The sequence below is a fragment of the Pseudophryne corroboree genome, chromosome 3 (genome assembly GCF_028390025.1).
Source record: "Pseudophryne corroboree isolate aPseCor3 chromosome 3, aPseCor3.hap2, whole genome shotgun sequence".
NCBI classification, from domain to species: Eukaryota; Metazoa; Chordata; class Amphibia; order Anura; family Myobatrachidae; genus Pseudophryne; species Pseudophryne corroboree.
The window spans coordinates 24557026-24568738 of record NC_086446.1 but is presented as its reverse complement, the minus strand read 5'-3'; the positions used below and the strand labels follow the sequence as shown (position 1 = coordinate 24568738).

The 11713-nt window shown below is 50.3% G+C and overlaps 1 protein-coding gene across 1 annotated transcript in view; it reads left to right on the top strand.

Moving 5' to 3' along the window:
* Window positions 1-10411: 10411 nt before the first annotated feature.
* The window catches only part of LOC135054567 (zinc finger protein 260-like), a 61618-nt gene continuing 60316 nt past the window's right edge, over window positions 10412-11713 (top strand). The window contains exon 1 of the mRNA XM_063957723.1: window positions 10412-10470. The gene's annotated coding sequence lies outside the window, so the exon portion shown is untranslated. The remainder of the gene's footprint in view (window positions 10471-11713) is intronic.

The window sequence follows — 11713 nt, the reverse complement described above, 5'->3', positions numbered from 1 at the left end:
CATTGGTAATCCCAAAGCTGGTGGATGAGACACCGTTAACCAAAACCTGGGCCGACGGGGAGCGGTAGAGTGCTTTAATCCCCTCTAGGAATTTTCCAGAGAATCCCATTTTGTCTAGGACCGCAAAGGCAAAAGACCACGAAATGCGGTCGAAGGCCTTCTCTGCGTCGAGAGCCAGAATAAGAGAGGGAGATTTCCGTTTTTGAATTGAGTAAATTAGATCTATAGCCCTTCTAGTGTTATCAGACGCCTGGCGTCCAGGGATGAAGCCGACCTGATCCGGGTGGACCAGACCGGGCATCAGGGGAGCCAGACGGTTAGCTAATATTTTCGCATATATTTTCAGGTCGACATTCAATAAGGAGATTGGTCTATAATTTAAGCAACTGGTCGGGTCTTTGTCAGGCTTTGGGATTACCACTATGTCGGCCCAGGTCGTCTCCGGCAGGAAGGAGGCTCCCTCAAGAATATCGTTAAATAGGGAGGATAGGTGTGGGGCAAGCTCTTTCACGAACAGTTTATAATATTGGGCTGTGAAACCATCCGGGCCTGGTGCGGCTGACGAGCGCATGGAACGTATGGCGGCTATTGTCTCCTCCTCCGAGATCCGACTATTAAGGGCTTCTAACTGGGTGTCAGATAGGGCTGGGAGGGGGGTATCAGACAAGTATGCGCGTGCTCCCCCAGCCCCGTCAGGCGACAGAGGGGGCGGGTCAGACAGGTTATAAAGGGAGCTATAAAACAGGCGGAAATCTTCGGTCATCACTTCAGGGTCATATGTATAGGTTCCCCTTTGTGGCGAGTACAACTTATCTATTGCGCCCAGCGCCTGCTTGCGACGTAGTTTGTTGGCCAGTAGGGAGTCTATTTTGTCCATTTTATCATAAAAACGTTGCTGCAGTTTCCGAAGAATTAGTGCTGCACGGTTAGAGAGGAGGGTGTTAAGTTGTCCCCGGAGGGAATCGATCTGAGGGAGCAGGGAAGCGTCGGGGGATGCCTTATGTTTGGATAGTAAGGTGGCTAGTTCTGATTCGAGGGAGGCGATCTCCTGCGCGTTTTTTTTCCTAATCGCCGACGATTTCGCCAGCAAAGCGCCGCGAATCGTGGCTTTGTGAGCTTCCCAAAGGACATTAAGTGAGATATCAGGAGACATATTTTCGGTGAAATAGTGTGTGATTGCCAGTCTAATTTCCTCTAGTGCAGAGGGGTGTTGCAAGAGCGAGTCGTCAAGACGCCATTTATATTTCCGACGGGGCGTGCGGTATATATCTATGAGGAGGTAGACCCCAGCATGGTCTGTCCATGTCAGTGGCGTGATGCCCGCATCAGTAATCAGAGGTGCGAGGGCAGAGGAGATGTGAATCATATCGATCCTGGAATAGTGTTGGTGCGGAGCTGAGAAATGGGTAAAATCTTTGGTGTGGGGGTGTTGGGAACGCCAAGTGTCACAAAGGCCGTGGTGTTTCATGGTGGCGGTGAGTGTACGGGAGGCCCGAGGTAGGGTCGTCATGGAAGCGTGAGGTGGAGGGCCGGATCTATCTAACGACGGGTCGATTATGGTATTAAAATCACCACCCATGATAATGCTTCCCTGTGCTTCTCGTGACAGGCGTTTAGAGAGAGTCAAAAAACAGAGATTGGTCTTGGTTGGGGGCGTAGGTGGAGACCAAAGTGAGAGCCATAGAGCGGAGGGTACCCATTACCATAAGGAACCGTCCGTCTGGGTCTGTCACTGGCCTAGAGTGGATAAACGGGATGTTGCGGTGAATTAAAATGGCCACACCACGTTTTTTACAGTCTGCCGAGGCGAAGTAGGACTGGGAGAACCATTTGCCCTTAAGCTGAGTGTGGGAACCGGTGAGATGTGTTTCCTGAAGGAATGCTATGTCGACTTTCTCACGTCTGCAAGCACTCAGAAACACAGTACGCTTCCTAGGGGAGTTCAGGCCATTTACATTGACCGAAAATATTTTAAGGAACATGGCTAGTCACGTGAGGGAATATGACAGATTGCCAAACATGATCCGATAACGTACAGTTTGAGCCTGGAGGAGGCCACCCCTCTGGGCAGAGCAAGAAAAGGAGCGGGAAGGTCAAGCAGAGGCCACATGAAAAGAGAGAGGGGGAAGAACATAGAGAAGAAAAACCCCAAACGGGGAAACATCCCTGAAATTGTGGGTCCCATTCGGGGGCCGCAGGGAAAAAAAAATTGTATATGTAACAATGTAAGCAACAATAAGGGATTGTGGGGGGGTAACAGAGATACCATGTGAGAGGGTGTATGTCACCCGGGCCACAAGGGTTGAGAATGGTCGTGGCCATTTTTCATTTATAAAGAACAGAGTATAATATAGAACATGGAGAACTGTGTCCAGGCAGTAAAATTACAAACAAAAAGTTAAGGAAAAAAAAGGGGAGGGGGGGGGGAGGGGGAGGAGAGAAAAAAAAAAGGGGGGGATACCACAGGAGTACAAATTAATTAAACTTAACTATAACAGCAATAACAAAGAATAGTTACGACATTAGATTTTGGACGGAGGTCAAATCTTCCGCAGCCGTTGCTCGTTTCAGGGCTGCACCAACATTTCGTGGACAAGCCGTAGCGGGGGGTCACCCCAGGTCAGGGAGGGTCGCTGTCCACAGTGCGTTGTCGTGTCACCCTTGTCCATTCAGGCAGGGGAGACTGAGAGTGTGGCGGTTTAGATGATGAGGCCGCCATGTCGGCTACAGATGATGCAGGGAGGAGATCCAGCTTTGCAAGCAGTTCCTGGCCTTGAGTTAAAGTCTTGACAGAGTGAACAGCGTTGTTGGCCGAGACGTGGAGTTGAAAGGGGAATCCCCATCTGTATCTGATCTGGTGCTGTCGCAGGACCCGGGTGACCGATTGGAGGTCCCGTCGTTTTTGGATAGTGGAGGGAGCCAGGTCCTGAAAGATCTGTAGCTGCATACCTTTAAACAGGATCTCTGGGGAGTCTCGGACGGAGGATAGGATTTTCTCTTTTGAGCGGAAATAATGGAAACGGACAATAACATCCCTGGGCGGTTGAGCAGGAGACGGTTTAGCACGAAGTGCTCTATGAGCCCTGTCACAGAGACACTCTTCGTCCGTGAGGTCTGGTACGAGGTGTATGAAGAATTCTCTCAGAAATGACGGCAGCGAAGGGCCGAGGACCAATTCTGGAACACTGCGTATGCGCAAATTATTTCTACGCGAGCGATTTTCCTGGTCTTCTTGTCGCTCTTTAAGGGTCTCCATTTCCTCGTGTAGCCTAGTGAGCTCTCTGTCAAGGCGATGTTGGGAGCGGCAGAGATCGTCGGTCTTTGTTTCCAAGGCGTCTGTTCGGTTACCGAGGGCTGTGAGATCCGACTTAAATTCTGCAATGGCGTTCGAGAGTTCCTGTTTGAATGCAGACTACACTCCCTCCAGTAGGCTCAACATTACCGCCTGTATCTGGGGATCGATACCCACTTCCGAAGAGCACGGAGAGGGAGGGGAGCTCGTGGTCATGTTGGGGTTCTGCGGGCCCTTAGACTTTGAGCCAAAGAAGTTAGTCGGGGCTTGCGTTACTTTTTTGTTCTTGGACATAATGGCATGTATGAAAAGGGGGGTGGGAGTGGGAGAGAAAAAGAAAAAGGATCGGAAAATTATTGGATGATGGACACAGTCCGTAGATTGTACAGTGAGCGAGTAATCCAGGCAGGTCAGGCTGCTGGTCCACCACTCCGCGCCGGGTTCCTATGGGGATGGAAAACAAGTATTGCAGGCTCCAGGGAGCCCGGAGGACGGAGGGGTGAGCCGCAGCAAGTACTTAGAGAGTAATCGGGGTCCAAACTGCGACGTATTCCGGGTTTCAGTTAGTGTAGAACAAGTAGCTAACAGTAACGACCGCCAGAGGGGGATGGATTTGCCAGCTTTAGGTACTCCAGCCACGGAGTTGGGAGTAAAGTGCCAGAGAGTATTATATATAAAGTCCAGCTACTTAATTATGGCACGCGTAGTATTTTATTGTGTTGCGTTATATCATCTTGAGGGTGTTTCGGGGATGTGTGGATCCGATCGTCACAGTAATGGAGCCGTAACCCTTTCAGGTGCTATCCCTGCATCTGGGGTGGATCGCAGCCCGACCTTTCACATAGTGGCCCGGGCACGCATGGTGGGTGTTAAAGCATTTTCATGGTCGTCTCCACTACGGGCGCCTGCAGGAGTGAGGAGAGTGTGATGTAGTGCAGCTTATCTTTACTCTGGCTGGTTGCCAGGAAGCAAGGTGGCGGCCCTGGACTCCTGTCACAGGCTTCTATGGAGCAGGGGAGCAAATAAGGAATGGCTGCTGTGGCAGCAGCAATTACTCACTGTATTCCAGATGGGCTGGGCACTGAAGGGAATGCAGCCTTCATGTGTGTTATATAGACATCCACGGCTGCACACAAGAGTGCACAGCTTACTCCAGACTGTGTCCCCGGAATCCAAGATGGCCGCCGCAGCACACACAGAGCTGCTTCTCTCCCTTCTTCTATCTCCTGTGGGGCTGTGTGGGGGTCCCCCCTACCGCTGCAGGGGACAGCAGGCCCTAGGGAGTGCAGGTAGGAGATGTGAGGATGTCAGGAGGGGTCCCTTGTTGATTTCCGGCCCGGTCGCGGGGCACCCGCGCCGTGGAGCTCAACTTGCGGGTCGGCCCCAAACTCCAGTCCCCGGCTTTCCGGCTCGCCTAGGCCACAACCCGCAGGGACAGAGCAGGCTGTTCCCCGGCTCCGTGACCGTCGGTGGCCGGCTCCAGTGGGTCTCAGGTAGACAGGGGAAGCCCGATGCCCGCAGCAGGAGGCACTTTGCAGGGCTTTTATTCCGCTGGGCCCCGGAGCTCTTCAGAAGCACGTCCTTGCTGTGCAGACGTTAGGCCACGCCCCCGTGTCAGACGTTTTTACAGGGTGACTTAGCCCAGCGTTCCCGGAGACCTGCTTGCTGCTTTGCTGTAAGATGGCTGCCCGGGTCTCTGTGAGGGAAGGAGGGAGAAGGTGGCAGCTCAAGGGCAGGAAATCCGCAGTAGATGGCGCCCAGAGCTGGGGGAGGGGCTACAGGTCAAGCGTCACCTTCCCTATGCTGGTCATCCACCCCAGGTACTATTGGGCCTTATTAAATAGGTGTTTTACCACCTAGACCTATGCCAATAGACACACTGGTGGTCAAGTGGGTTCCCTGTCCGGAGACAATGTCCTCGCCAGTGTCGCAGTCCATCTCACTAGACCATGGCGGACAATGATGTAGATGCGGGTCCCATAGAGGGAACCCTTTTACCTGCCCCCTGGGTGCCGGCCAGGCAGTCCTGGGATCCCCACAGCCTGCGGTTCTAGTCGCAGTGTGCGTGCCCAGCCACAAGTACCCAATCTGAGGCTCTGGACAAGCGGGAGTTTTGGCGCCAGCTGTTTGGTGACTGAGCTGCAGCGCTGAAGTCAGCCTGAGTTACAACACTGACGACCCAGAAAGAAACAATAAAAAATCTCTCCTTGAGTAAAAATAAAAAGCTTTTGGGGCTACTTATTGCCTGTGCCTGGAGGCAAGGTTATTGAGGAGGGAAGCCAAGCATTCTCGAATACGCTTGAAAGCTCTAACTGTTTGGTGCCCGGATTCTCATCCGCCACTACAACCCCTATGGTTCCCTGTGGAACCCTATGTACCCAGATGAAGAAATAAGTGATGTCATAGTCACACTCCCAGATCATCTCACCTTTCCAGTCATGTCCCTCTATTATTACTGTAGATATAAGTGATGTAATTGTGACACTCCCAGATCCCCTCACCTCCCCAGTCATGTCCCAATTATTACTCTAGGTATAAGTGACATCACTGTGATGCTCCCAGATCCCCTCACATCCACAGTCATGTCCCTGTATTATTACTATAGATATAAGTGATGTCACTGTGACACTCCAAGATCCCCTCACCTCCCCAGTCATGTCCCTGTATTATTACTATAGATATAAGTGATGTCACTGGGACACTCCCAGATCCCCTCACCTCCCTAGTCATGTCCCTGTATTATTACTATAGATATAAGTGATGTCACTGGGACACTCCCGGATCCCCTCACCTCCCCAGTCATGTCCCTGTATTATTACTATAGATATAAGTGATGTCACTGTAATGCTCCCAGATCCCCTCACCTTCCCAGTCATGTTCCTGTATTATTACTATAGATATAAGTGATGTCAGTGTGACGCTCTCAGATCCCCTCACCTCCCGTCATGTTCCTGTATTATTACTATAGAGTGGTCTTCAGTTTAGCGTCTGTCGGGATCCCGCTGCACAGTATACCAGCGCCAGAATCCCAACAGCCGGCATACCGACACTTTATCTCCCTCTTGGGGGTCCACGACACCCCTAGAGGGAGAATAAATAGCATGGTGCGCGTAGCAGGCAACCGTGCCCGCAGGGAGCCCGCAAGGGGCTCATTTGCGCTCGCCACACTGTCGGTATGCTGGCGGTCGGGATTCCGGCGCCGGTATGCTGGTCGCTGAGAGCCCGGCCGCCGGCATACAATACTACACCCATTACTATAGATATAAGTGATGTCACTGTGACGCTTCCAGATCCCCTCACCTCCCCAGTCATGTCTCAATTATTACTCTAGGTATAAGTGATATCACTGTGACGCTCCCAGTTCCTGCTTTCTGCAGGCACCAACTCAAAACTGATTGCCTGTGCCTGGAGGCAAGGTTATTGAGGTTGGAAGCCAAGCATTCTCAAATACACTTGAAAGCTCTGTTTGGTGCCCGGATTCTCATCCACCACTACAACCCCTATGGTTTCCTGTGGAACCATATGTACCCCAATGAATAAATAAGTGATGTCACAGTCACGCTCCCAGATCATCTCACCTTTCCAGTCATGTCCCTGTATTATTACTATAGATATGTGATGTCACTGTGACACTCCCAGACCCCCTCACCTCCCCAGTCATGTCCCTGTATTATTACTATAGATATTAATGACGTAAATGTGTCACTCAGATCACTTCACCTAGCCATTCACTTCCCTGTATTATTACTATAGATACAAGTGTTGTCACTGTGACACTCTTGAATCCCCTCACCTCCCCAGTCATGTCCCTGTATTATTACTATATATATATATATATATAGATATATATATATATATTTATATATGTGATGTCACTGTAACACTACCAGATCCCCTCACCTCCCCAGTCATGGCCTAATTATTACTCTAGGTATAAGTGACATCACTGTGATGCTCCCAGATCCCCTAACCTACCCAGTCATGTCCCTATATTTTTACTATAGCAGATATAAGTGACATCACTGTGATGTTCCCAGATTCCTTCACATCCACAGTCGTGTCCCTGAAGATATAAGTCAGGCATGTCCAAACTGCGGCCCTCCAGCTGTTGAGAAACTACACATCCCAGCATGCCCTGACATAACTTTAGCATTCTCTGACAGCAAAACTGTGTCAGGGCATACTGGGATATGTAGTTTCACAACAGCTGGAGGGCCGCAGTTTGGACATGCCTGATATAAGTGATGTCAATGTAAATCTCCCAGATCCCCTCACCTTCCCAGTCATGTCCCTGTATTATTACTATAGATATGTGATGTCACTGTGACACTCCCCGATTCCCTCACCTCCCCAGTCATGTCCCTGTATTATAAGTGATGTCACTGTTACTCTCTCAAATCCCCTCACCTCCCCAGTCATGTCCCAATTATTACTCTAGGTATAAGTGATATCACTGTGACGCTCCCAGATCCTGCTTTCTGCAGGCACCAACTCAAAACTGATTGCCTGTGCCTGGAGGCAAGGTTATTGATTACAGACCCTCCAACATAACCCGCCCCACTAGGTACAAAATGCTCTGTTTCTGGACTTCCCTTTTAATTTATGATTTCCATCACCTGTGTTGAACTAGTTAAATTATAAGAAAGCTGTTTCTTCACAGGTGATGGCAATAATAAATTAAGAGGGAAGTCCAGAAACAGAGCATTTTGTACCTAGTAAGGGCGGGTCATGTTGGAGGGTATGTGATTAGGGAAGCCAAGCATTCTCAAATACGCCTGAAAGCTATGTTTTGTGCCCAGATTCTCATCCACCACTATAACCTCTATGGTTCCCTGTGGAATCCTATGTACCCCGATGAAGAAATAAGTGATGTCACAGTCACGCACCCAGATCCTCTCACCTTTCCAGTCATGTCCCTGTATTATTACTATAGATATGTGATGTCACTGTGACCCTCCCAAACAACCTCACCTCCCCAGTCATGTCCCCGTATTAGAACTATATATATTTGATGTCACTGTGACACTCCCAGGTCCCCTCACATCCACAGTCATGTCCGTGTATAATTACTCTAGATATAAGTGATGTCACTGTGACAATCCCAGATCCCCTCACCTCCCCAGTCATGTCCCTATATTATTACTATAGATATAAATGATGGCACTGTGATGCTCGCAGATCCCCTCACCTCCCCAGTCATGTCCCTGTATGATTACTACAGATATAAGTGATGTCACTGTGTCACTCCCAGGTCCTCCTCACCTCCCCAGTCATGTCGCTGTATAATTACTATAGATATAAGTTATGTCAGTGTGACGCTCCAAGATCACTCTCACCAGTGTGAGGAGTGTCAGGAGTCTGGCGACTGCCAGTGGGTAGCTGTGACATGTGAGGCTGCCAGACTTAATGAGAAGCAGTGAGCAGCAGCAGTTGAGCAGTGGGGCACCAAAAGAGAAGAGCCAGCCAACACTGCAGGTAACTGGGTATGGCTGCCTGCCAATAAAAAGAAGAGAACTGCCTGAGGTAACAGACTAATGGGGAGATGTACTAAGCAGTGAAAAGAGTGGTGAAGTGTGACAGTGGAGAAGTTGCCCATGGCAACCAATCAGCATTGATGTAACATTTATAATATGCATACTATAAAATTATACAGAGCAGCTGATTGGTTGTCTTGGGCAACTTCTCCACTGGCTCAATTCTCCACTCTTTTCACTGCTTAGTACATCTCCCCCTCAGAGCTACGATGAACTTGCTGTGTGGAGGAACCACCACTGCTTCAGAAGGCAGAACAGTGCTGAGGCACCTCACCGTATGTGGCGCTGGCCCTGAGCAGTGACCTCTAGCACTAAGGGAATAACCGATCTGGTTGGGCTGCTGAAGAGTGTTCCAGACTGGTGCCTGAAGCCAACCTAGCACCACATGTGTTACGGTAATGGTGGGGTCTGCGCCACCTGTATTACAGTAACGGTGGGGTCTACACTAGCTGTTTTACGGTAATGGCGGGCTCTGCACCATCTGTATTATGGTAAAGGCGGGGTCTGTGCCACTGTATTACAGTAACGGCGGGGTGTGTGCTACCTGTATAACGGTAAGGGGGTCCTGCCCCAGCCGTATTACGGTAATGGCAGGGTTTGCGCCTCCAGTTATACAGTAACGGCGGGGTCTGCGCCTCCTGTATTACGGTAACGGCGGGGTCTGCAACACTTGTATTATGATAACAGCAGGGTCTGCGCCACATGTATTACGGCAGGGTCTCCGCCACCTGTATTACGGTAACGGCGGACTCTGCACCATCTGCATTACGGTAATGGCGGGCTCTGCGCCACCTGTATTACGGTACTGGCGGTTCTGCGCCACCTGTATTACGTTAACGGTGGGGTCTGCTCCACCTGTATTACGGTAACGGCGGGGTCTGCGCCTCCAGTATTACGGCAACGGTGCGGTCTGCGCCTCCAGTATTACGGTAACGGCGGGGTCGTCGCCACCTGTATTACGGTAATACCGGGGTCCGCTCCATCTGTATTACGGTAACGGCAGGGTCCGTGCCACCTGTATTAGGGTAACGGCGGGGTCTGCGCCACCTGTATTACAGTAATAGGACACTAGAGTGTCAGCCACCTGTACAGGCATAATGCAGCACCAGAGGCTGCTCCAGCTGCACTATAACAAGGAACCAGTGGCTGCTCCCCCTGTATTACAGCAACCTGACACCAGAGCTGCTCAGCCTACAGAATAATAATAATAATAATAATAATAATAATAATAATAATATCATTACCTGCTGCCAGACACAGCAATGGCTGCTCTGTGCTCCTGCTACCTTGTGTGAATGATAGAAGGAAGGCGGAGCTCAGACCAGGGGAAAATGGCCGCCGCACCTGACGTCACACTCACTACAAGGCCAGGGAACCTATTGCTGCTTCCGGACTGGTCTACAAGAAAATGGCCGCCGGCTTCTTGCACTGAGGACATATATGGTAAAAGTAATTATAGAGGGCGGTGCTGTGTCCTAGGTGTAGGAGGGGAGGGGCCAGTCACCAGGATGCAGCCTGTGCCAATCATACCCTACTTCCGGTCTGTGCGTTCCACCTTACTTCCGCCCTATGCGGTTCACACAGGAATCCCCGGAAGGGCGTTGTCATCGACTGTCGCGGCCTTTCTGTGTCCGTCGAGATCAGGTAATGGCGTCTTACTATACAGGGGGAGCAGCATGTGGTGTACTGTTATTAATATTATACAGGGGGATCAGCATGTCGTGTACTGTTATTAATATTATACAGGGGGAGCAGCATGTGGTGTACTGTTATTAATATTATACAGGGGGAGCAGCCTGTGGTGTCCTGTTACTATAGCAGCAGCTGCAGACTAATAACAGTAATGAGCGGTTAGGGAAAGGAATAACTATACTTGCCTACCTGACCCTCTCCATGAGGGAGAAAATGCTCTGTTCCTGGACTTACCTGGTAATGTATGATTGCCATCACCTGTGGTGAAACGCCTTTCTTATCAATTAACTAGCTCACCACAGGTGCTGGCAATCATACATTACCAGGAAAGTCCAGGAACAGAGCATTTTCTCTTACGTCCTACGATGCTGAAGTTAGCTTCTTCTTCGAGCTCCAGCTTCTTATTCAGAAAATTTCCTTGTGCAAGGGTTAACTAGTCTTGGGCCACAAATTTGACCCCCAGAAACAACAGAGGGTGGCTACTTGCATGTGACCCACTTGTATTTTGCCTGGACCAACACTGTTTTGGGCATGAAATACGCTGGCAAAGTGGGCACACACACCATATTTCACACATCAGTAATTCTCTCAGGGAAGCCCAATGCCTAGGTGTGACCGCCCTCAGTAATTCTCTCAGGGAAGTCCAATGCCTAGGTGTGACCGCCCTCAGTAATTCTCTCAGGGAAGCCCAATGCCTAGGTGTGACTGCCCTCAGTAATTCTCTCTCAGGGAAGCCCAATGCCTAGGTGTGACCGCCCTCAGTAATTCTCTCAGGGAAGTCCAATGCCTAGGTGTGACCGCCCTCAGTAATTCTCTCAGGGAAGCCCAATGCCTAGGTGTGACCGCCCTCAGTAATTCTCTCAGGGAAGCCCAATGCCTAGGTGTGACCGCCCTCAGTAATTCTCTCAGGGAAGTCCAATGCCTAGGTGTGACCGCCCTCAGTAATTCTCTCAGGGAAGCCCAATGCCTAGGTGTGACCACCCTCAGTAATTCTCTCAGGGAAGTCCAAGGGGTGTGGTTCATTAAATCGACAGTGTCTAGGTCGACCACTATAGGTCGACAGTCACTAGGTCGACATGGATGGAAGGTCGACAGGGTTTCTAGGTCGACATGTGCTAGGTCGACAGGTCTAAAGGTCGACATGAGGATTTATTTATTTCTCTAACGTCCTAGTGGATGCTGGGAACTCCGTAAG